We start from the raw sequence: 24,402 nt of genomic DNA, 5'->3' as shown, positions 1-24,402 counted from the left end.
GGACCCACAGGAGCTGTAGAGGTTTTAATAGACCAATGACAAAAACGTTCCAAACATCTCTGCCAATAATGGCAAATTTTCAGTTTTCCCCTCCCCACTCAGACCACTCCCAGACAGTGATAGAAATTGCCCTTTGCTAAGAAGCTATTATTTTTTTTTTTTTTACCATTTTAATCAAAAACAATCACAGTAAGTAACAGCTGCAATTAACCTTTTAACAAGTCTTGTGTTTTCCACTCCAAAGTGTTAAGAGCAGTTTTCTAGTTAAAGGAAGTAATTGACCTTCAGTGTGCAGAAACCCTCTCCACTCTGTGCTGATCAGGGAGGAAGAGGATAATTATATGGAGAGAGCTGCTTAGGCTTCATGTTTTAAGAGCACCACATTGGCTTGTCAACTGAGGTCGTGAGAGAGACACCGTAAACATGGACTATGGATAACGGTGTCTGTTATTTACAGAGTTCTGCATGCACGTCGAAATTGTTATGTAACTTTCCTCTCCTACCATTCTCTCTGTAGGGTCTGCAATTGGCCCCAATGTTAGTGATTCCCATCCAAAGAGTAAGATATGTGGAATACACATAATTTAGCCTACTATACTTTTTCACGCAAACTTTGAAAAAATCACATTTTGCTTTCTAAGCTTGAGTCTTGATGGTTTCTAAGCTTGAGTCTTGATGGTTTCTAAGCTTGAGTCTTGATGTCCACATTTCAAACCGCAGTATAAAGCCTGGACTACTGTAAAGGCAACATGTTTCTGTATTTTACACTAAATGTTTTGTATATACATATAAGGGTTATACAATATTCTACAATATGCTATTATTGTGTGTATTATGTGCCCACATCTGAATCCTGACTTCCATCCAGTCTTCTGAGTGGTTTCCTTAGATGGCTTCATCCCTCCTACCCGCTCTCATCGTCTTTCTAGCCGCTTAACGGGATAGACCGGTGTGAACATTATTCTTACCATTCATAAATGTTATTTTCTAGCATACTGGACATTTCGACCTACGTGTCTCGATAAACCTCTCTCGTCTGATCAACTTTTCCTACCATTCGTGGTATTCGAGAATAGGTCGGAGCCTACTCGCAGTCAAGTATGAGCTGAAAGGAAGGGCACTACGCGAGGACGTCAAGTGCGAGTTACACTTGCACTGAATGCGCGATGGTACCGTGAGGCTCTCCGCCTAATCTATAGTCTTTAGGCAGAGGGATGCATCAGTTTAACCCTTCGCTCTGCTCTCCAGAGTTGCATATATTTGTAAATAAAGTAAGATTTATTAAATAAGCTGAGTAAATGTGTTACGGGGCTGTAGCTATTTTGGGGAGTTGTGTTGGACAATAATTCAAAGGATATTTTTTTCATAATTCGCTTAAACTTCGATGGCTTGAGTATTTGCATACATGCATGCTGACAGGCAAGAATGTAAGGTAGCCTATGTCCTGTTTACCGCTCTCACATCACACGGAGTAACGGAGCATCGGTTGGATTCACAGCGCTGGACATCGACCTATAGCGCATTTATTCGGATTGGGTTTGAGTGCCCAGAAAAATAACTTTAGATATATGAATTATTGGGATTGCCTGGTCACCTGCTTTCCTTTCCTGTCTTATGCCAACGACAACGGAAATTCAAGAGCAAAATTAATATGGCATAAACTATTTCTGGAGACGCCAGTCACAGATATCGCCGCCGACTTGGATGGGGTGAATGAGAATTTCCCAAACGGTCCAATCCTATGCATACCGTGCTTGTTTACTCGCTACGCTGTCTAGTGTCTTCGAGAAGAGCTCAGGAGGAATGCTGGTCCAAGATCGAATACCATTTATTTTACGTTTTTGGCCTCTTCTTTTCGGTTATTGCATTCTATCGTTGGTTTTACTCTCATGCCAGGTAGGTATTGTGTTCGTGCGCGCCTATTGAAATTTTACGCATGGCGAGTTATTACACAAACGTAAGTGGAGCTCTATTTTAGGGTGATTTTGGTAATAGCAGCTTTTGATCCTGCTCTTGTCACATTTTTATGTTATATCAAATATATACTTTTAAAAAACACGCTATGTTTATTGATGTGCCTCTTGCCTTTGCACCCTCACACTATTGCACCAGCTATGGAGAAGTTTTGAGTGGTAATCAGCTGTAGTTTCCAGTCAGTTGATGCAATATTTTCATGTGAAATATGCTATTAAGTGATTTGTTACACACGCACCCACACACGCACACACACAGGAAGGCAGGCAGAAAGTGGAAGGCTCCTGGAAAGTAGCACATAGAGAGCTATAGATTCCGATCTGGAATATGATGTTGAGGATGAGCATTCTAACCCCTGGCCCTTGTTGCTGCCTACAGAGAGCAGTGAGCCGGCTGTGCAGGCGCGGGATGTTGCCAAGGTTCATGTGTAATGTGATCTGCTCGAGTTTCCAAGTCCACCCACACACACTCCTCAGGGCAGCCTACTGCCCACTGGTGGTGGGTGGTTTCTCTGAGGGAGAGGGTTGCAGCCGTAGGCATGGTACCATCCAGTATGTCTATGAATGCAGCTTCTGGGGAAGCAGTATAGTAGAGGGATATGATCTTGGGTACTACTGAGTGGAAATCCAAAGGTTTCCAAACCACAAACCCTGATGGTTTAGTTGCTGATGCACTAGCACTAATGGTGCAGGACATTTCAGTAAGTAGGCTACAGTAGGCATATATCAACATTCTAAGCTCTCATCTCGCAATCATTTTTAATCATTAAAATCATTACTTTTTCAGAAATATGTCTTTTGGGGGTGGATAATGAAAGTAAATATTATTGAATGCATAATGAATAGTGAAACTCTTTCTCTCTCTCTCTCTCTCTCTCTCTCTCTCTCTCTCTCTCTCTCTCTCTCTCTCTCTCTCTCTCTCTCTCTCTCTCTCTCTCTCTCTCTCTCTCTCTCTCTCTCTCTCTCTCTCTCTCTCTCTCTCTCTGTGTGTGTCCATAAGGGTGAACTCCAGAGGTCATGCTCACAGACTGTAGCTGAGAAAGTGAGCGAACACTGCCAGGTGACATGCCAGTGTAGAAGCTACCCTCCCCTTCCTCCCCCGCCTCCGCCCCCACCTCCCCCACGGCTACTGTTGGCCACAGGTAAGGCTCAACTCACACCTGTCTCACACCACACCAACCAGCCTCTGCCGTTTCACTCTCCTGTCTCACTATCCTGTCTCACTGTCACCTGTTTCACTCACAACTGGCTCACTTCCAGTGCCTGTATCTATCTAAACCTTTTCACTTTAAGTGTCTTGCTACTCTGATTTTCTACCAGACCATCTGTAGTGGAATGAAGTGTTTGCATCTTCTCACATGAGGTTTCTGAGTAGTGGAAGAGTTTGGTGTGTGTGGATGGAGAAAGGCTTTTTCTGAGAAGACTACAAGTGCCTGATACTAGAGCCGGCAGGATGTTCACAGCAGAATAGAGGGATCATTTGTGCCTGGCTTTACCTTCGGGAGTACACAGTTGCCTGTGAAATCTCTGCCTCCTGTCCTGCCAGGCTCAGTGGTTTGGTTTCCCCAAGAGGACCCCCTTGTTAAAACACAGATGAGTTCATTAAATTAGGGTTTTGATACAGATAAGAAGGCTAATAAACTGTCCCGGCAGTCCCGTCTTCATTTTGTAAGTCAAGATGGGACCACTGTGTGTGTGTGTGTGTGTGTGTGTGTGTGTGTGTGTGTGTGTGTGTGTGTGTGTGTGTGTGTGTGTGTGTGTGTGTGTGTGTGTGTGTGTGTGTGTGTGTGTGTGTGTGTGTGTGTGTGTGTGTGTGTGTGTGTGTGTGTGCGTGTGTGCGTTGCCACACAGTTTTCTGTATTTTTCCTGAGTTTCTTGCCTTACTTGTTTCCATGTCTCCTTCAACATATTTCAGTGCTTAACTAATGATCAGAAATGTTTCTGATCTGATACGGGGACATTCTTGTCATTGACAAATTAGTTGTATCAACTATTTGAATCAATGTATGGCATTGCGATGGTGGAAAGAAGATAGTTTGTCAATATAACTGGTGATATGATTTGTATGTTGTCATGAATACTGTAATGAGCAGTGCTATGAAATATGGGACAGGCATTGCTGATTGTGCACTCAGCCCAGGTTAACACTGAGACTGTTCAAAATCAGTCAGCTGAAACACTTCATACTGAGAGTGTGCAGGGGCACTTCATTGTTAAATGCTCAACAGACAGCTGTGGAAAGGGTTCAATCAATCAGATTAAATGATTTCCTCTGTCTGGTCAATTCAGATAGGCCTTTTCTCCTCCTAAATAACCAAGTGAGGCATCTATGAATAGAAGATAGGGCTGTCAGTGACCACTGTGACTCTAACTTACCTAACCTATCGGCCACCTGTATAAGTCCACAATGTCGTCGATCATGAACGCAGGACTCTTCCATCGGGTCTTAACTGTAAATGTTGTCTACAGTTTATTGGCTGGGTATTGTGTCACCATATTCTAATTCCCTGTTTATGAATCTAAAGCGTTATACAAATAGATGCACAATATGTATGTATGTTTATGCATGTCTGTTGTTCTTTTTCTATGGTTCTAGATCTTTCTGTGACTACTGTCAAGGCCACTGCATGCAAGGTTCCCTGAATGATTCTATGAGATTCTCTGAATTCTCTGACTATACATTTCAGCATGTCGTTCTGTATTATGTGGTTTGAAAAGAAGAGAACCATTACAATGGTAAAGCTAAACCTCTTGGCTTGGCAAAAAAGTATTCATTTCTTGGAGTAAAATGTGAAAATAGCATTTTTAAATCATAGTCTATGGAAGGTTGGGAAGAAGGCACGTATTTATGTTGTTCATGTATTGGGAAGGAGGCAAAACATTGGTCATCTGGCCTCAGTGAGAACTTTGTGAATAAATAACAGAGGCAAACTTCAAAGTAAAGGATTGAACTGTAATCATTGCTACTGTAAAATCTGTTTGTTTTGGTGTGTGCCAGATGCATAAGGGAGCTGATTGGACTGGTCCCAAAATAATACATGAATATGCATGAAGAAGTGGGACAATGAGAGAGATTGTATTGACAAAAAGTTTTAAATGAGGCAAATTGGCAGTGTTGAGTAAAAGTATGTGCTCTAAAAATGGCTCAGAAGTCCCTTCAAAAGAGAGAGCTTTATCACACTGAAGTAGATCCGCACCCCTGACTGAATTGAATCCAAAATGCAGGATTAGAACCGAAGTTGGGCTCAAAGGAGATTTTACATTCAAATTGACTTATGACGTGGTGTGCTGTGGAGAAACGTGCCATATCATTTGCTCTGGATAAATCTAAAGTGTTTAAATATTCCACAGCATTGCTACGGGTTGTGCGTTACCATAGAGTCAATTCCTCCCTCTCATTCACAACAAAACTATACTCTGAATGCAGGGGATGTGTTTTTTTGCATGATAAACCTGGATGATAAACCTACATTATTAAACCCAGCCATCATTACACTCTTGGCAGTGGGTTGGGGAACTATATTCAGTTCATGTTTTAATACTTAGATATAGTCAAATGGATTCCCACTCAGACAGAGTGAGACATGCTTACAGCTGGGGACCCCTAAGATGTCCCTCCTGTCAAACTGAGCAGTATTGTCAGTGCCACAAAGCTTTTAACTATCTCTATGGTAGGCTATTCACCTTTAAAAAAAGAAGAGACTGAAAGGGAGAGAGAGCGAAAACAGCACGTGGCTAGAGAAAAAAACATGTTGAGAGAGAGAACAGGGGAAGGTCTAGAGAGATGGTGAGGGCATGGAGTACACCATTCAGATACTGTTCGTTGCTAAGCTGCACTGAGTGTAATATAAGTTCCCTGGTGTGTGTCCTTGTACTTGTACATAGTCCTAACCCTCAGTCAGACATGTGACCATAACATGGTGCTCCTGTAGGTGGAATCAGTTTGGACATGGAGTGCTTGTGTAATAAAGGTTGACTGCATTTTAAATGATTCATGGAGCAGGGTTAGATATCTCTGAACATTTAACCTAAGAATTTGATGAACAGGTGAGCATTACCCTGCTATCCAGAGTTAGGAAGCAAATCAGGCCCAGAGCTTTATGGTGTAATAGTATAGTAATTGAAGGTTGAGAATCAATACATTTTTAAGCAGATCACTGGCAAGTTGATTTACAACACGAGGTGTGGTGTTGCTGCATTAATGATGAGCTTTCATCATGCCATCCTAAGACAGAATGGCTGTCTATGAAGCATTTATGATGTAATACATACTGTAGGACAAACACAGGATCTAGGCTAAAGCAGTTTGCATGATAACCTAATCTCGATTAGCGGCCAAGTGCTAGTGCTGTGTTAGAAGGCTAATGATGTTTGAAAATGAAACTGTATTTTTCTCTCTTTATCCATCCCCCTCTCCTCATCACTCCCAGTGGTTGAGTCCCCTCTGCCGCTGTTGAGGCCATGGTGGATGGAGATCCTAGTGCTTGGAACAGTGGGCTGTGCCTCAGCTGTTTTCCTCCTTTCAGCCATGATCATCTGCTACAAGGCCATAAAGAGGTATGTCAGTTACCTATATCAACAAGATTGGCATGGAAAAGACTGCGTCTTGTCATTCGTATAGCCGACATCCATTCGGAATACATCAATCTAAACAAAAAAGCAGATATATTCCTTTCCAAATCAATTATTCTGCATTTTATAAAGCTTTCAACACAACCTGAAACATTGCTCAGGTTACAACAATAATTAGTGACTGTGAAAAAGATTTGATTCTAGGGGTTGTTACTACGTCATTGCCATGCTGATATTGCTCTAAAGAAGGACATGTGGCCTGTGTTATGGGTCAGAGGGTGTTCAGAGGTCACAGTAATGGAACAGGTCACAGGGATCATCTGGAAAGCTCTACCTACAGCAAGTCATTACACTGTCACTTGTTAATACTGGATATCATACATAATGTTACACAATGCAGCTTTCTCTATAAAGCAAGTTAGATGGAAATTATATCTATAATCTTACTGGGAATAACCCAATGATCTGAAAGACCTGCGCTATAGTCAGCAGTTCCTGTCAGCAGTGTTCTAGACATTGAAATACTTCCCTGTTCTATTTCTTGACGTGGGCTGATTTTGAATTACATAATTGGACAGAGCTTTTTAGACTAGCAACTGAATCGATGTGAATGTAAAGCCAAGATGGGTTAATGGAGAAAGCCCATGACTCTGTCGCCGTAGTGACAATGTGAACTATTTCACCCTGTTTGGATTGGCTCATCGGAGGAAAGCCCATGACCCTGTCGCCGTAGTGACGATGTGAACTATTTCCCCCTGTTTGGATTGGCTCATCGGAGGAAAGCCCATGACCCTGTCGTCGTAGTGACGATGTGAACTATTCCCCCCTGTTTGGATTGGCTCATCGGAGGAAAGCCCATGACCCTGTCGCTGTGTTGACGATGTGAACTATTTCCCCCTGTATGGATTGGTTCATCGGAGGAAAGGCCATGACCCTGTCGCCGTAGTGACGATGTGAACTATTTCCCCCTGTTTGGATTGGCTCATCGGAGGGAAGCCCATGACCCTGTCGCTGTGTTGACGATGTGAACTATTTCCCCCTGTTTGGATTGGCTCGTCGGAGGAAAGCCCATGACCCTGTCGCTGTGTTGACGATGTGAACTATTTCCCCCTGTTTGGATTGGCTCATCGGAGGAAAGGCCATGAACCTGTCGTTGTGTTGACGATGTGAACTATTTCCCCCTGTTTGGATTGGCTCATCAGAGGAAAGGCCATGACCCTGTCGCCATAGTGACGATGTGAACTATTTCCCCCTGTTTGGATTGGCTCATCGGAGGAAAGGCCATGACCCTGTCGCTGTGTTGACGATGTGAACTATTTCCCCCTGTTTGGATTGGCTCATCGGAGGAAAGCCCATGACCCTGTCGCTGTGTTGACGATGTGAACTATTTCCCCCTGTTTGGATTGGCTCATCGGAGGAAAGGCCATGACCCTGTCGCTGTGTTGACGATGTGAACTATTTCCCCCTGTTTGGATTGGCTCATCGGAGGAAAGCCCATGACCCTGTCGCTGTGTTGACGATGTGAACTATTTCCCCCTGTTTGGATTGGCTCATCGGAGGAAAGGCCATGTGGACAGTGGTGTAAAGTACTTCAGTAAAAAATACTTTAAAGTACTACTTAAGTCATTTTTGGGGGGAATCTGTACTTTACTATTTATATTTTTGCCTACATTTACTTCACTATGATTCTAAAGAAAATAATGTACTTTTCACTCCATACATTTTCCCTGACACTCAAAAGTCCTCGTTAAATTTTTCAGGAAAATGGTCCAATTCACACACTTATCAAGTGAACATCCCTGGTCATCCCCACTGCCTCTGATGTGGCGGACTCACTAAACACACATGCTTCGTTTGTAAATTATGTCTGAATGTTAGTGTGTGCCCCTGCTTATCCGTCTGGTTTGCTTAATTTAAGACATTTGAAATGGTTTATACTTTTACTTTTGATACTTAAGTACATTTGAGCAATTCCATTTAATTTTGATACTTAAGTACATTTGTGTAACGGCTTTCGTCTGGTGGAAGAGAAGCGGACCAAAATGCAGCGTGGTGGTTATTCATGTTCTTTAATAAATGAACTCGACATGAAATAACTAAACAATAAATGTGTGAAAACCTATACAGCCTCTCTGGTGACAATAAACACAGAGACAGGAACAATCACCCACAAACACACAGCGAAACCCAGGCTACCTAAATATGGTTCCCAGTCAGAGACAATGACTAACACCTGCCTCTGATTGAGAACCATATCAGGCCAGACATAGAAATAGACAAACAAGACATCCAACATAGAATGCCCACTCAGATCACACCCTGACCAACCAAAACATAGAAACAACAAAGCAAACTATGGTCAGGGTGTGACAATTTGAGCAATTCCATTTACTTTTGATACTTAAGTATATTTAAAACCAAATACTTTTAGACTTTTACTCAAGTAGTATGTCACTGGGTGACTTTCACTTTTACTTGAGTCATTTTCTATAAAGGTATCATTAATTTTACTCAAGTATGACAATTGAGTACTTTTTCCACCACCTCATGTGGGGTTTTAGCCTGCAGCACAACCAAGACCTAATTCCTTGTCTGACATTCAGGCAGTGTCACACAGGCACTCAGACACACATGTTCAGACACTTAAACACCCACATACTGTGCACACAGACACACATGATAAACACACACACACACACACACACACACACACACACACACACACACACACACACACACACACACACACACACACACACACACACACACACACACACACACACACACACACACACACGCTAACAGGCACAGTGTGACTAAAGAGGATATACAGTCACAGCTGGAGACACGTTTTTGAACATTATTTGAATACATCAAATTGTTATTCATAAAACTATGTAAAGACTGGATGTTACATATGTCTTTCCTCAGTAGGATTATATTTATCATTTTCTCAAACAACAAACAGGCTAAGTCAGGCAGTGTAAGTAATGGGAGGTTGGCTCTGGAATTCATTATGGCAATTCACCAGCCCCCTCTGTAGCCAAGGGGCACCTTTTTTAATGCAGCTATGGCAGGAAAGTGTTGTTGCAATACGGGCCGCTGTAGCCCCAAACCCAAGTCATTATTTATGAATTAATTTGCACAGTCATTCAGTCGCAGGCTACATCTTTTATACATGCAAGCGGGTCGTGTCCTGAAGTTCTTATGGAGGTGGGCTCTGTGACTACAGACTTTGTGCCTCGCAAAGCCTCCATCCCCGGGGACTGAGTGAGGAGGCAGAAATGCTAAGGTCCAGTCTGACTGCCCACATTAACCCTGAGCCAATAACAACTCAGTCTGAGGAAACAGAGGTAATCAAAAAATCTAAAATATTGATTTGAAAATTGTCATGGATCCTCTCTGACCGAGAGGGAGAGAAAGAATGTAGAGAGAAAAAGAGTCAGAGAAACAGAGACAGATGAATGTTGTCTACCAAAGCTGGGAAACAGCAGTAATTGGGTGTCTTTGTCAATAACAACGTGAGAGAGGTTTTGTCAGTGACAAAAACAGAAACAGTTATATATAGCCCATCCAGCCCCTCAGTGCTCAAGGCTTTCCCAATGAAAATCAGCTGGAGGGTGGCCAAGGCCCCAGCAGCACAGACACTAGAGGAGCTATCTCTGCAAGCCCCGACTGTCCCTTAGCTGGGTTGCACACATTTGACCTTTTGTTTTGTTGTCTCATAATCTTATTCCACCAGTCATTTGTCAGAGGCAAAGAGGTTGGACGAAACCCATTTCATCCAATTCCCTTCAATTCAGTTCATAGCATCAAGGGAGTTGATGTTCGTGAGCATGGAGAGCAGGATTCAGACATGCTGTGTGACAGTGCTGTGCTATCCAAACAGCAGACATGATGCTGCAGTCCATGCTGTCAGCAATGCGGGGAATCTAAACACCACAACAAAACAAGACAACACACTGTGCCTGTTTTTCTCAATTACTCGCTCCTCTGGGATTTCTGTCCAGCAAGAAGGACAAATCAGGACAGTTTATGTTCAGGGTAAATCCAGCATAACCATTCAGTTAAAGATTTCACGAGGAAGCAAAATATACTGTATCTTTAATGAATTTATTACAAAGCATATATAATATTCTGGTTTTATGATATTTCATTACTACACTTCCGATACAGTGAAAAGTGAAAACACTTTATGAGGGGTCTTTAAACAGTAGTATGTTCCTCTAATGTCCAGATGGCATGAGAATAACTGTAAACAGCTCAACACATGTCCCAACCTCAACATTATCCCTTCCCCAAACTTCAAACGGACGTGTGCTGCGATTGCACAGCTTTGATATGAAATATTAATCTGACCTGTGAAGTGTTGTGTAGCCACCTGCCACGTGTCAACAGCATGACATATATTATTGAAGGGCTGGGTAGAGGTCGCTGTGAGGCCCAAACACCCTGCCCTCTATGGTGGCCTGCTAGAAAAACGTTGATGATCATTGACTTGAGACTAGGTCAGTGCCAGTGGAGAAAGTTATGGGGCTTTAAACACCTTTTCAGTGGTCCATGGAGACTTCAGTGGGGACGTCTGGTGTATCCCAACTCCCCTACCAATCTCCAATCATAAAAGTATGCACACACACACACACACACACACACACACACACACACACACACACACACACACACACTCACACACACACACACACACACAGCCAATACTGTCCCAGAAGGATGTGTTGGTACCCTTGGGCCCTTGAAAAAGAAAAGGAGAGCTGCACATTCTAGGAGCTTAACAGCCAACGTTTTTCGACAGGCTGTCTTCATCAGGGTATAATGACAAACACTGCAGCTTTAAATAGTTCGAAAGGACACACAGGTGTCTGTAATCATGGCCAGCTGTGACTTGATTTCATTGGTTGATTTAGAGGTATAGATAGAACATATAAAAAAGCATGATTGGATAACTTACGATCATAGATACAATTTGGCTACATAGTCCTACAAACATGATTTACAATGGCTAGCAAAAACACAATAATCACAAGAATGGCTTCAGATCAATCAATCAAATGTATTTATAAAGTCCTTTTTACATCAGCCGATGTCACAACGTGCTGTACAGAAACTCAGCCTAAAACCCCAAACAGCAAGCAATGCAGATGTAGAAGCACAGTGCCTAGGAAAAACTCCCTAGAACGGCCAGAACCTAGGAAGAAACCTAGAGAGGAACCAGGCTATGAGGGATTGCCAGTCCTCTTCTGGCTGTGCCGGGTGGAGATTATAACAGAACATGGCCAATATATTCAAACGTTCATAGATAACCAGAAAAGTCCGATAATAATAATCACAGTGGTTGTAGAGGGTTCAACAGGTCAGCACCTCAGGAGATCAAACTCTACTTTGAGCCCGAATGGAGTAATGGTCTCTAAATTAAAGATCCAGGTGGCCTTTCATTTGAATTTTAACAATACATTGTCAAGGTCACCCCCTCTCCTATGGAGGGTGACGTTTTCGATTTCAATATAGCAAAGGGATGAAATAGAGTGGTTTGCTTCAAAAAGTGGGCCGCAACTGGGTACGTCCAGTTTTTGCACATAATGGTGCTACGATGCTCAGAGATTCTTACTTTTAATTTGCGCTTTGTTTTGCCCACATAATTTTTTCCACAAGGACAAATTATAAGATAAATAACTGCCTTAGTGGAGCATGTGATAACACCTTTGATTGGGATCTCTTTCCCTGTTTGGGAGTGTTTGAAGGATCTAGATTTGTACAGTGGCAAGAAAAAGTATGTGAACCCTTTGGAAATACCTGGATTTCTGCATAAATTGGTCATACAATTTTATCTGATCTTCATCTAGGTCACGACAATAGACAAACACAGTCTGCTTAATTTCTTGGTGACGGGGCAGTATTTTCAAGTCCGGATGAAATGCATGCCCAAAGTCAACTGCCTGCTACTTGGATATAAAACACCCTGAAGTTTCTAAAACTGTTTGAATCATGTCTGTGAGTAAAGCAGAACTTATGTAGCAGGCAAAACCATTCGGATTGTTGTTTTTTTGAGGTCACTCTCTTTTTAATAGGTATTCATTGGGAATCCAGATTTTAAGGGACCTTCTTGCAGTTCCTACCGCTTCGACTGGATGTCACCAGTCTTTAAAAAATGGTTGAGGTTTTTCCTTTGTGTAATGAAGAAGTAGCCCTGTTCAAAACGAGGGTCACTTCAAGTGTACTGTTTGTTAGAGGCGCATGACCAGAAAGGTATCGTCAGTTTGTTTTCTTCCTGTATTGAACACAGATCATCCCGTCTTCAATTTTATCGGTTATTTACTTAAAAAAATACCTAAAGTTGAATTACAAATGTAGTTTGAAATGTTTTGGCAAAGTTTACAGGTAACTTTTAAGTTATTTTGTAGTCACGTTGCGCAAGTTGGAACCGGTGTTTTTCTGGATCAAATGGCCCAAATAAATGGACATTTTGGATATATATCGACGGAATTAATCGAACAAAAGGACCATTTGTGATGTTTATGGGACATATTGGAGTGCCAACAGAAGAAGCTCGTCAAAGGTAAGGCATGATTTATATTTTTATTTCTGCGTTTTATGTTGCGCCTGCAGGGTTGAAATATGGTTTCTCTCTTTGTTTACGGAGGTGCTATCCTCAGATAATAGCATCGTTTGCTTTCGCCGAAAAGCCTTTTTGAAATCTGACATGTTGGCTGGATTCACAACACGTGTAGCTTTAATTTGGTATCTTACATGTGTGAATTCATGAAACTTTGATTTTTATAGTAATTTATTTGAATTTGGCGCTCTGCATTTTCTCTCGCTAGCGTCCCACATATCCCAGAGAGGTTAAACTAATAACACACAAACAATCATACGTTTTCATGTCTTTAATGAACACACCGTGTAAACAGTCACCTTGCAGAGTGGAAGAAGTATGTGAACGCTTGGATTTAATAACTGGTTGACCCTCCTTTGGCAGCAATAACCTTAACCAAACATTCTGTAGATGCAGATTAGACCTGCACAACGGTCAGGAGGAATTTTGGACCATTCCTCTTCACAAAACGTTTTCAGTTCAGCAATATTCTTTGTATGACTGATGTGAACTGCTCTCTTGAGGTCATGCCACAGCATCTCAATCGGGTTGAGGTCAGGACTCGACAACTCCAGAAGGTGTATTTTCTTCTGTTGAAGTCATTCTGTTGTTGATTTACTTCTGTGTTTTGGGTCGTTGTCCTGCTGCATCACCCAACTTCTGTTGAGCTTCAATTGGCGGACAGATTACCTAACATTCTCTTGCAAAATGTCTTGATAAACATGAGAATTCATTATTCCGTCGATGATAGCAAGCTGTCCAGGCCCTGAGACAGCAAAGCAGACCCAAACCATGATGCTCCCTCCACAATACTTTACAGTTAAAATAAGGTTTTAATGTTGGTGTGCTGTGCCTTTTTCCCCCCACACATAGTGTTGTGTGTTCCTTCCTGACAACTCAACTGTAGTTTAATCTATTCACAGAATCTTTTGCCAGTAGCGCTGTGGAACATCCAGTTGCAGTTTTGCAAACTTCAGACGTGCAGCAATGCTTTTTATTGGACAGCAGTGGTTTCATCCGTGGTGGCCTCCCATGAACACCATTCTTGTTTACTGTTTTACGTATCGTTGACTCGTCAACAGAGATGTTAGCATGTTCCAAAGATTTCTACAAGTCTTTAGCTGACACTCTTGGTTTCTTCTTAACCACATTGAGTATTCTGCGCTATGCTCTTGCAGTCATCTTTGCAGGATGGCCACTCCTAGGGAGAGTAGCAACAGTGCTGAACTTTCTCCATTTATAGACAATTTGTTTAACCGTGGACTGATGAACATCAAGGCTTTTAGAGATACTTTTGTAACCCTTTCCAGTTTTTATGCATGTTAACAATTCTTAATCTTAGGTCTTGTGAGATCTCTTTTATTTGAGGCATGGTTCACATCAGGCAATACGTCTTGTGAATAGCAAACTAAAACTATTTTTTTCTAGGGCAAGGCAGCTCTAACCAACATCTCCAATCTCATCTCATTGATTGGACTCCAGGTTAGCTGACTCTTGACTCCAATTAGCTTTTGGAGAAGTCCTTAGCCTAGGGGTTCACATACATTTTTGAACTGTTATGAGAATTTTGTTATCAATGTTCATAAACTTCAATTAATTTAGTCAGTCTGCAACCCAGAGTTTGTAAGATTCTGGTTGAATGAAGCAGACAAGAGTCCCAGTTTATAAAAATATAAGTGTTTATTCACGAGAACGTTCAGAAGTCCATTATACAAAGACATCCATTTTATAGCTACGCACATACTTCCACACAAACAGTAGGTATCCTACGCACATATTTAAATTATTTTATCACCAACCTACACTGTGAATGTTTAAATTATGTATTCAATATAGACAAGAAAAATACCATAATTTGTGTGTTATTAGTTTAAGCACACTATGTTTGTCTATTGTTGTGACTTAGATGAAGATCAGATCAAATTTGATGACCAATTTATGCAGAAATCCAGGTAATTCCAAAGGGTTCACATACTTTTTTTTCTGCATTTCTGCAATGGCACTGTAAGTGAGCATTGAGCTCAGCCAGATATTGTGTGGGGTTATTTTGGGATGGTAAATCAGAGTTTACCAATTGATCTCAGAGATTTCTGCCCCGTGAGAATACAAACAAGGTAGGGACTGAAAGCACATGACCTATTTTTAATTGACTAGGCAAGTCAGTTAAGAACAAATTCTTATTTACTGTACAATGACTGCCTAACCCGGCCAAACCTGGATGACGGCGGGCCAGTTGTGCGCCACCCTATGAGACTCCCAACCACAGCCAGCTGTGATACAGCCTGGATTTGAACCAGGGACTGTAGTGACACCTTTTGCACTGAGATGCAGTGCCTTAGACCTCTGCTCCACCTGGGAGCCCTATACCTATACCTATACACGCAAGATTTTAAAATGTGCCAATGTTTGTGAACGATTCCTTTAATTAATTCAGAGCACTTTGAATAGCGAGTAGTAAGAACGCAAGAATGTTTCTTTTTACGGGATTTGTTTTGGATTTCCTCATCGGCAGTATTTATCTGACCATTTTTGTATCCCCTTTCCTTGAATTTTCTTTGCATCTCAGCCATGTTTCTGTCAATATGATGTTTTTTTGCAAAATCTTTTGATTGGACAGAATTGTTTGTAGGGCAAACTGTTTTTCAAGGGAAGCGGGTAACAGCTATCAGCCCTCAACAAACTGTTATCCTCACACAAAATCAGAAGATCAAGGAAACTGATTTGGTGTGTGTCAGATTGCATGGTAAATTTCAGGTGCACAGAACAAGAGTTCAGAACATGGAACGCCTGGAGCTGTTTTGCATCACCCCTCCATCAAACAAAAATTATCATCAATGTACCATTTCCAAATAATAACATTTTTGAGAGTATTGAGAATTGCCTGTCTCTCCATGTAACCCACATATAAATTAGCATAGTTAGGAGCCATAGGGGATCCCATAGCAGTACCCTTCCTCTGGATAAAGAAATTGTTTTGAAACATGAAATAGTTACGTGTGAATAGTATTTCAGCCAATGTCATAATGCATGTACTGGAGGGTAGTTCATTTGGGTCACGTTGCAAAATAAAATGTTCCATGGTACCCTTGGGCCGGGCAGTTTCCTCTCCTGGCAGGTTGTCCCAGGTCTCAGAAGGAGAACAAAGCATCTGTTTATCATCCAGGCTGCCACTGTCTGTGGGTAGCCATCACCACCAAGGTTTTTGGGAAAGCAAACACACACGCGCACGCACACGCACATGCACACACGCACATGCACACTCACCAGCACGAGCCAATCATTTCCCAACAGGATGTGTTGGTACCCTTGGGCCCGGCAGTTTCCTCTCCCAGGCTATCCTAGGTCCCAGAAGGAGAACACAGCATCTGTTTATCAGCAGGGCTGCCGCTGTCTGTGGGTAGACATCAATACCACCACCACCACTGTCTGGCCCACTACAGGACACACTCCTACAGATTACATTTACGGATAGCACAACACAGGAAGTGCATTGAATCCCTGTCACTGTCTCCTGTGATGGGTGACCTTGCCTGAGACCTAGGAAGCCAACTGTCATCCCCAGACAGGAAGCTAGTCAGGAATCTACTGAGTACTCATTAGTGACCATTCTGTTATACTAATGAGTGGACTCTAAGTTCAGTGTCTCCAAGTTAGTAATACAGTAAGGCTTGTAACATCCATGGAGATGTAAATACTCTCTTTATGCAAGAAGATATCGCATTAGTAATTGTAAAAATAGCATTTGTGGATGATGCCTAAGAGTGACCAATATATTTGATTGAATATTTAAATGTCATCCCAGTAAGATCCCATGGCAGGGCAAAGTCTTGGTCTGGATTAGACTGAACGACTGTCCGTCAGGTCAGACTGGCCAGCAGTGGCTTTAAGAGGAGAGGGAAGGAGACACTGAGCTAAGATGTAGCTTAAGGGCCCCCTGTGCCACTGAAGGCAGTGTACAGTATTGAGTGGGACAATGACTGTACTAAATGTATTCCGATTTGTCTCTGGGTTACATAAGCCTGTGCAGAGGAGAGCAGCTGAAGGGGTCGGCATAGAAGACACAGTACACTGGACAAATATAATAACCACAAAAGCACTGAGGGATGCATGAAAATGGCTTGCATTGAAGGATACTGCTTTTCACAGACCAATAATAGCGGAGGATTATGTGCTTCGGCTTGTTTTGCATCAGAATGTGGCTCACAGAAAGAGTAGCATTACAGCATAACCAACATAACCAAGAGAGGGGATCTCACTCACATAGAGTATTACAGTATTAGTATTTATTTGATGTTCTATGTATACATACATAAGCTCTTCTCTGAGGTAAAATAAAATGTTATCGAATATCAATGGAGTGTGTCTAATTGCCACATCCAGCATATCTTCTGTTTGATTTATCTTCTCCTTTCGTGGCTCTGAGAGCGACGTGACTTTTTATTGTTCAGCTTAATTAGAGAGCATGACTGACCAGTGCATCCAGCCACAACAGCCTATGAAATCCAATCTCTCCGTAGGTAAACAAACACAGGCTTAAGGAGTAGAATTATTTATGTATTTTCTTAAGTTAAATAAAGCACCTCTACTGTCGTTACATTTTTATTTATTTTTTATTGAACCTTAATTTAACTAGGCAAGTCCATTCGCACTGAGCTAAAGGGTAGAGCTGCCGCATTCAAGGTGTGGGACTCTAACCCGGAAGTTTATAAGAAATCCTGCTATGCCCTGCGACAAACCATCAAACAGGCAAAGCTTCAATACAGGGCTAAGATTGAATCATACTACACCGGCTCCGATGGTCATCTTATGTGGCAGGGCCTGCAAACTATTACAGACTACAAAGGGAAGCACAGCCGTGAGCTGCCCAGTGACACGAGCCTACTAGACGAGCTAAACTAAATAACTTCTATGCTCGCTTCGAGGCAAGCAACACTGAGGCATGCATGAGAGCATCAGCTGTTCTGGACGACTGTGTAATCACGCTCTCCGTAGCCGACGTGAGTAAGACCTTTAAACAGGTCAACATTCACAAGGCTGCGGGGCCAAACGCAGCCTTCTAAAAAGGTTAGGCATGGGTCCTGAGATCCTCAAAAGGTTCTACAGCTCCAACATCGAGAGCATCCTGACTGGTTAAATCACTGCTTGGTATGGCAATTGCTCGGCCTCTGACCGCAAGGCACTACAGAAGGTAGTGTGTACGGCTCAGTATATAACTGGGGCTTAGCTGCATGCCATCCAGGACCTCTACACCAGGCGGTGTCAGAGGAAGGCCCTAAAAATTGTCAAAGACCCCAGCCACCCCAGTTATAAACTGTTCTCTCTACTACCGCATGGCAAGCTTTACCGGAGTGCCAAGTCTAGGACAAAAAGGCTTCTCAACAGTTTTTACCCCCAAGCCATAAGACTCCTGAACAGGTAATCAAATGGCTACCTGGACTATCTGCATTGTGTGACTCCCCAACCCCTCTTTTACACTACTGCTACTCTCTGTTCATCATATATGCATAGTCACTTTAACCATATCTACATGTACATACTACCTCAATTAGCCTGACTTACCGGTGTCTGTATGTAGCCTCGCTACTGTTATAGCCTCGCTACTGAATATAGCCTCACTACTGTTTAGCCTCGCTACTGTATAGAGCCTCGCTACTGTTATTTTTCACTGTCTTTTTACTGTTGTTTTTATTTCTTTACTTACCTATTGTTCACCTAATACCTTTTTTGCACTATTGGTTAGAGCCTGTAAGTAAGCATTTCATGGTAAGGTCTACATCTGTTGTATTTGGCGCATGTGACAAATAAACTTTGATTGATTTGATTTAAGCACAAATTCTTATTTACAATGACGGCCTACCAAAAGGCAAAAGGCCTCCTGCGGGAACAGGGGCTGGGATTAAGCACAAAACGTGGTACAAACATTATTGGGCACAGACAAAAGCACAAAGGGCAAGAAGGTACAGACAACAATACATCACGCAAAGCAGCCACAACTGTCAGTAAGAGTATCTATGATTGAGTCTTTGAATGAAGAGATGGAGATGAAACTGTCCAGTTTCAGTCAACATAAGTTGTGTTTGTTTGCAGGAAACCACAACGGAAAGAGGAGAACGGGATGAGTCGTGGAGAGTATGCCATGAGTGCACGCAACAAGAAAGCCATGGGCCCCAACAACACTGTGGTGTAGACTGTTCACTGACAGGAAGAGGAATTGGCATAACCATAACCCCCCCACCACCACCACCATCCATCCTACCCAAAATGCAACAATTCCCTCTTACCTAGAACGCCACAGGGGTTGACCTGTGTAAAACACATTAACGCCTTTCCTTCTCTCTTAGCAGGTTACCTGGATGAAAGGAAACTTCCATATAAAGGAAAGTAGTGAAAAGAACATAAAAACAAAACATTGAAGTGGATTCAGAGAACTAGTAATAAAGTGAATTGAGGACTTCACCAGACTGAACATCATGTTGTCAATACAAAGTGTCATTGACAGGAGGATGGTTGACTGCTCGGCTACCAATCTATACAGCTCCGCAATTCTTACAGGCAACTATAATGTAGGAACAGACGTTGAAGGACGGTAATGGGATAGGAGGTTGCGAGGACCAAATCATGAAGAAATTGTGCATGCAGGTTTTACTCTTTGGGCTGTCTCTCATCTATGCTCCTCTGACCCTTTTTCATATTTAAAGCAGAATCTGTACAACACTGTCACAGTTGCAGGTGTGGTTTGGGATGTATAGTGATTATCTGACTATGCAATTACAAAAATATATACAGGTCATACCAAGAGTGAAGTAAAAGAAGGGGATCAAGTCAGTTCCTATGTTCCATACCAACAACACAACTGAGAACTGGATTTTAGTTATTTGTTCATTTATGTATTTATTGTCTGTGTATGAATTCCATTTTAATGATTTGAAATGTGTTATTTTTTATGAATTATTTAATAATCATACCATTAATTTGTAATGCTTTGATGCTTTAAGCCCACCACAGGAGGTTGGTGGCACCTTCATTGGGGAGGAGGGGCTCATGGTAACGGCTGGAGCGGAATCAGTGGATTGGAATCAAATACATCAAACACATGATTTCCATTTTTTTTAATGCCATTCCATCTTCTCCGTAACAGCCATTATTATGAGTCAGTTTTGGGTATCAATTGTTCATCTCTTGCTGTTCGACATGCCTTTTTCTCTTCCCCCTTCAGCGAATATGATGGGGATTTCTGTGTTTTGAGTTTGTGAATATGTGCTTTCTGACCATGCTTTTAGCAGCTTGTTCTGTACTACCCTCGAGGCTTATCACAGGTGAATGCCCCCGACAATACTAACGTCATATTACATTTTGTTTCGTCACATCTCAATGGTTAGACAGCCAGGGGAGGCAGTGGTGGACAGTGAGAAGCCCTTTGCCATGTTCTGGTGTGATTTTGCAGTCTTTAATTGTTCCACCTTTCAGCAAGGGGAGAACCCATCACTATAGAAACAGTGCACATGAGCCCAGGGCTCAAGTGCTGTGTGGTGGAGGACAGGATTCTAAACAGAGGCTAATCCGGATATTAAGTTGCAGAGAGGATGGCCTCAAAAGGGACATGTGACTCACACTCACAGGCATCCTCAACATCCTTCTGCTATAAACAGTACACAGTTGATTTAAAGCATCAATCAATGATTAAGCTACTTTTTGGCATAGGTGCAGTTCATCTGTATATAATGTGTGTTTGAGTGTGAGAGAGAGCACAATAGATGGATGTCTGGCAGTATCTCTGAAATTTTCCATTACTGTTGAATTTTGTAAACACAGACCTTGCATTGTGATTTGCATACAGGGGTGGACTGGGACCAAAAATTGGCCCTGTCATTTCTAACACACCAGCTCATTTCTTTCCTCGACGCCCCCACATTTGCCCATTGTCTTCCCTGAGGACCCCATTATTAGCCAAAAAAATCAAATTTTGTGCAAGAATCACGTGGCAAAAAATGGAGCAGCCCATCTGGCATTTGCCTGAAATGCCAGATAGTCAGTCCACCCCTGAATGCATAGGTATTACCATATACCCTATAATGTACCCAGATACTGAAGATGCGTCACTAATATTGTACATTGAGGGAAATGATCATGGATGCATGAATGTAAATATTGATATTTAAAAATATCTGCCTTCTGGACTGTAATTACATGTACAGTGTAACAGAAAATATGTTTATACATAGTAGAAATTAAACAATGTGCTACCAATTAGAATTGAATCAATGTTGTCATGTTTATGGAGCAAACCATTCATGTATATTTGGCAATGAAAAGTTATTGCACAATTTATTCATTATATACCAAAGGAAACATAAATTCAATAATGTACATTCAGTTGATTAAGTTGCTGACTTTTTTAGTTGTAAATAGGTCTATAGAAAGATAGGCCTATAGTCTTATCTATCACATAAGCAAAAAAAGAAGAGACAAAATGAGAACATGTTTTAATTGAATGGCATACGGTACAACATTGATAAATCCACTGCGTGATAATGATAAAGGTGTTATTTTTAGCCTGTACCCATGGTGCCTCTCCTTTCTGTGTCTCAGAGAGCTCCGTACTGGTCTTCTCCTGTGGCTCCCCTTGGGCGCAGGACGTGCTCTCAGTCTGTCTCACACTGTTCATTTTTAATGAACAGCTATTATCAAACACAGCCATCCCCCTGGGACTTGATCATGCTAACGGGACAACTTGTGGGCCACTGGGGTTCCTTTGGTGTCAGGTCTTGGCACGGACATTCTCTGTGCATACAGACTTCGTCCATAGGACTGGTCAACCACTTCTGCTCTGCTACCACTCTGACCACTGTGACCCACATGCGTGACTGAATAGAACAGCTGACAAACCCAAATCGATCAACAATCTGGGAATATGTGCAACATACCCACCTCAATAGATAATAATAGAATTGGAAAAAGCTATGGGCTCTGGTAGCTAGGTCATAAAGGAATCAATTGGTCAATATTCTTGAGGATTTTCTCCTTGCACATTCTGTAGGACATTTTAAAAGGGAGACCATTTGAAGCACAACCACTTCAAATCAAATCACATTATTTATATAGCCCTTCGTACATCAGCTGATATCTCAAAGTACTGTACAGAAACCCAGCCTAAAAACAGCATGCAATGCAGGTGTAGAAGCACGGTGGCTAGGAAAAACTCCCTAGAAAGGCCAAAACCTAGGAAGAAACCTAGAGAGGAACCAGGCTATGAGGGGTGGCCAGTCCTCTTCTGGCTGTGCCGGGTGGAGATTATAACAGAACATGGCCAAGAAGTTCAAATGTTCATAAATGACCAGCATGGTCAAATAATAATAATCACAGTAGTAGTCGAGGGTGCAGCAAGTCAGCACCTCAGGAGTAAATGTCAGTTGGCTTTTCATAGCCGATCATTAAGCATATCTCTACCACTCCTGTTGTCTCTAAAGAGTTGAAAACAGCAGGCCTGGGACAGGTAGCACGTCCGGTGAACAGGTCAGGATTCCATAGCCGCAGGCAGAACAGTTGAAACTGGAGCAGCAGCACGGCCAGGTGGACTGGGGACAGCAAGGAGTCATCATGCCAGGTAGTCCTGAGTCATGATCCTAGGGCTCAGGTCCTCAGAGAGAAAGAGAGAATTAGAGAGAGCATACTTAAATTCACACAGGACACCGGATAAGACAGGAGAAGTACTCCAGATATAACAAACTGACCCTAGCCCCCGACACATAAACAACTGCAGCATAAATACTGGAGGCTGAGACAGGAGGGGTCAGGAGACACTGTGGCCCCATCCGATGATACCCCCGGACAGGGCCAAACAGGAAGGATATAACCCCACCCACTTTGCCAAAGCACAGCCCCCACACCACTAGAGGGATACCTTCAACCACCAACTTACCATCCTGAGACAAGGCCGAGTATAGCCCACAAAGATCTCCACCATGGCACAACCCAAGGGGGGGGCGCCAACCCAGACAGGAAGATCACGTCAGTGACTCAACCCACTCAAGTGACGCACTCCTCCTAGGGACGGTATGAAAGAGCACCAGTAAGCCAGTGATTCAGCCCCTGTAATAGGGTTAGAGGCAGAGAATCCCAGTGGAGAGAGGGGAACCGGCCAGGCAGAGACAGCAAGGGCGGTTCATTGCTCCAGAGCCTTTTCCGTTCACCTTCACACTCCTGGGCCAGAATACACTCAATCATATGACCCACTGCATCTTTCACAAGGGTGGGCCGACCATTCCATAAAAATGGAGCTCTATAGGAGAAAGCCCTGCCTCCAGCTGTTTGCTTAGAAATTCTAGGGACAATTAGGAGGCCTGCGTCTTGTGTCCGTAGCGTACGTGTAGGTATGTACGGCAGGACCAAATCAGAAAGATAGGTAGGAGCAAGCCCATGTAATGCTTTGTAGGTTAGCAGTAAAATCTTGAAGTCAGCCCTTGCCTTGACAGGAAGCCAGTGTAGGGAGGCTAGCACTGGAGTAATATGATACATTTTTTGGTTCTAGTCAGGATTCTAGCAGCCGTATTTAGCACAAACTGAAGTTTATTTAGTGCTTTATCTGGGTAGCCGGAAAGTAGAGCATAGCAGTAGTCTAACCTAGAAGTAACAAAAGCATGGATTCATTTTTCTGCATCATTTTTGGACAGAAAGTTTCTGATTTTTGCAATGTTACGTAGATGGAAAAAAGCTGTCCTTGAAACAGTCTTGTTATGTTCGTCAAAAGAGAGATCAGGGTCCAGAGTCACGCCGAGGTCCTTCACAGTTGTATTTGAGATGACTGTACAACCATCAAGATTAATTGTCAGATTCAACAGAAGATTGCTTTGTTTCTTGGGACCTAGAACAAGCATCTCTGTTTTGTCCGAGTTTAAAAGTAGAAAGTTTGCAGCCATCCACTTCCTTATGTCTGAAACACAGGCAAGGGCAATTTTGGGGCTTCACCATGTTTCATTGAAATGTACAGCTGTGTGTCATCCGCATGGCAGTGAAAGTTAACATTATGTTTTCAAACATAAATATATAGTGAAAACAATAGTGGTCCTAAAACAGGAACCTTGAGGAACACCGAAATGTACAGTTGATTTGTCAGAGGACAAACCATTCACAGAAACAAACTGATATCTTTCCGACAGATAAGATCTAAACCAGGCCAAGAACTTGTCCATGTAGACCAATTTGGGTTTCCAATCTCTACAAAAGAATGTGGTGATCGATGGTATCAAAAGC

General features: G+C 42.4%; 1 pseudogene; it reads left to right on the top strand.

Annotated features, from left to right (window-relative positions):
• Window positions 1-1,199: 1,199 nt before the first annotated feature.
• On the top strand, window positions 1,200-21,402 carry LOC135507381 (proline-rich membrane anchor 1-like; annotated as a pseudogene).
• The last annotated feature ends 3,000 nt before the right edge of the window (window positions 21,403-24,402 follow it).

Source organism: Oncorhynchus masou, chromosome 21 (genome assembly GCF_036934945.1).
Source record: "Oncorhynchus masou masou isolate Uvic2021 chromosome 21, UVic_Omas_1.1, whole genome shotgun sequence".
Classification (NCBI taxonomy): domain Eukaryota; kingdom Metazoa; phylum Chordata; class Actinopteri; order Salmoniformes; family Salmonidae; genus Oncorhynchus; species Oncorhynchus masou.
Note: the sequence above shows the minus strand (reverse complement) of the source record. Positions and strands in the feature narration are given on the sequence as shown.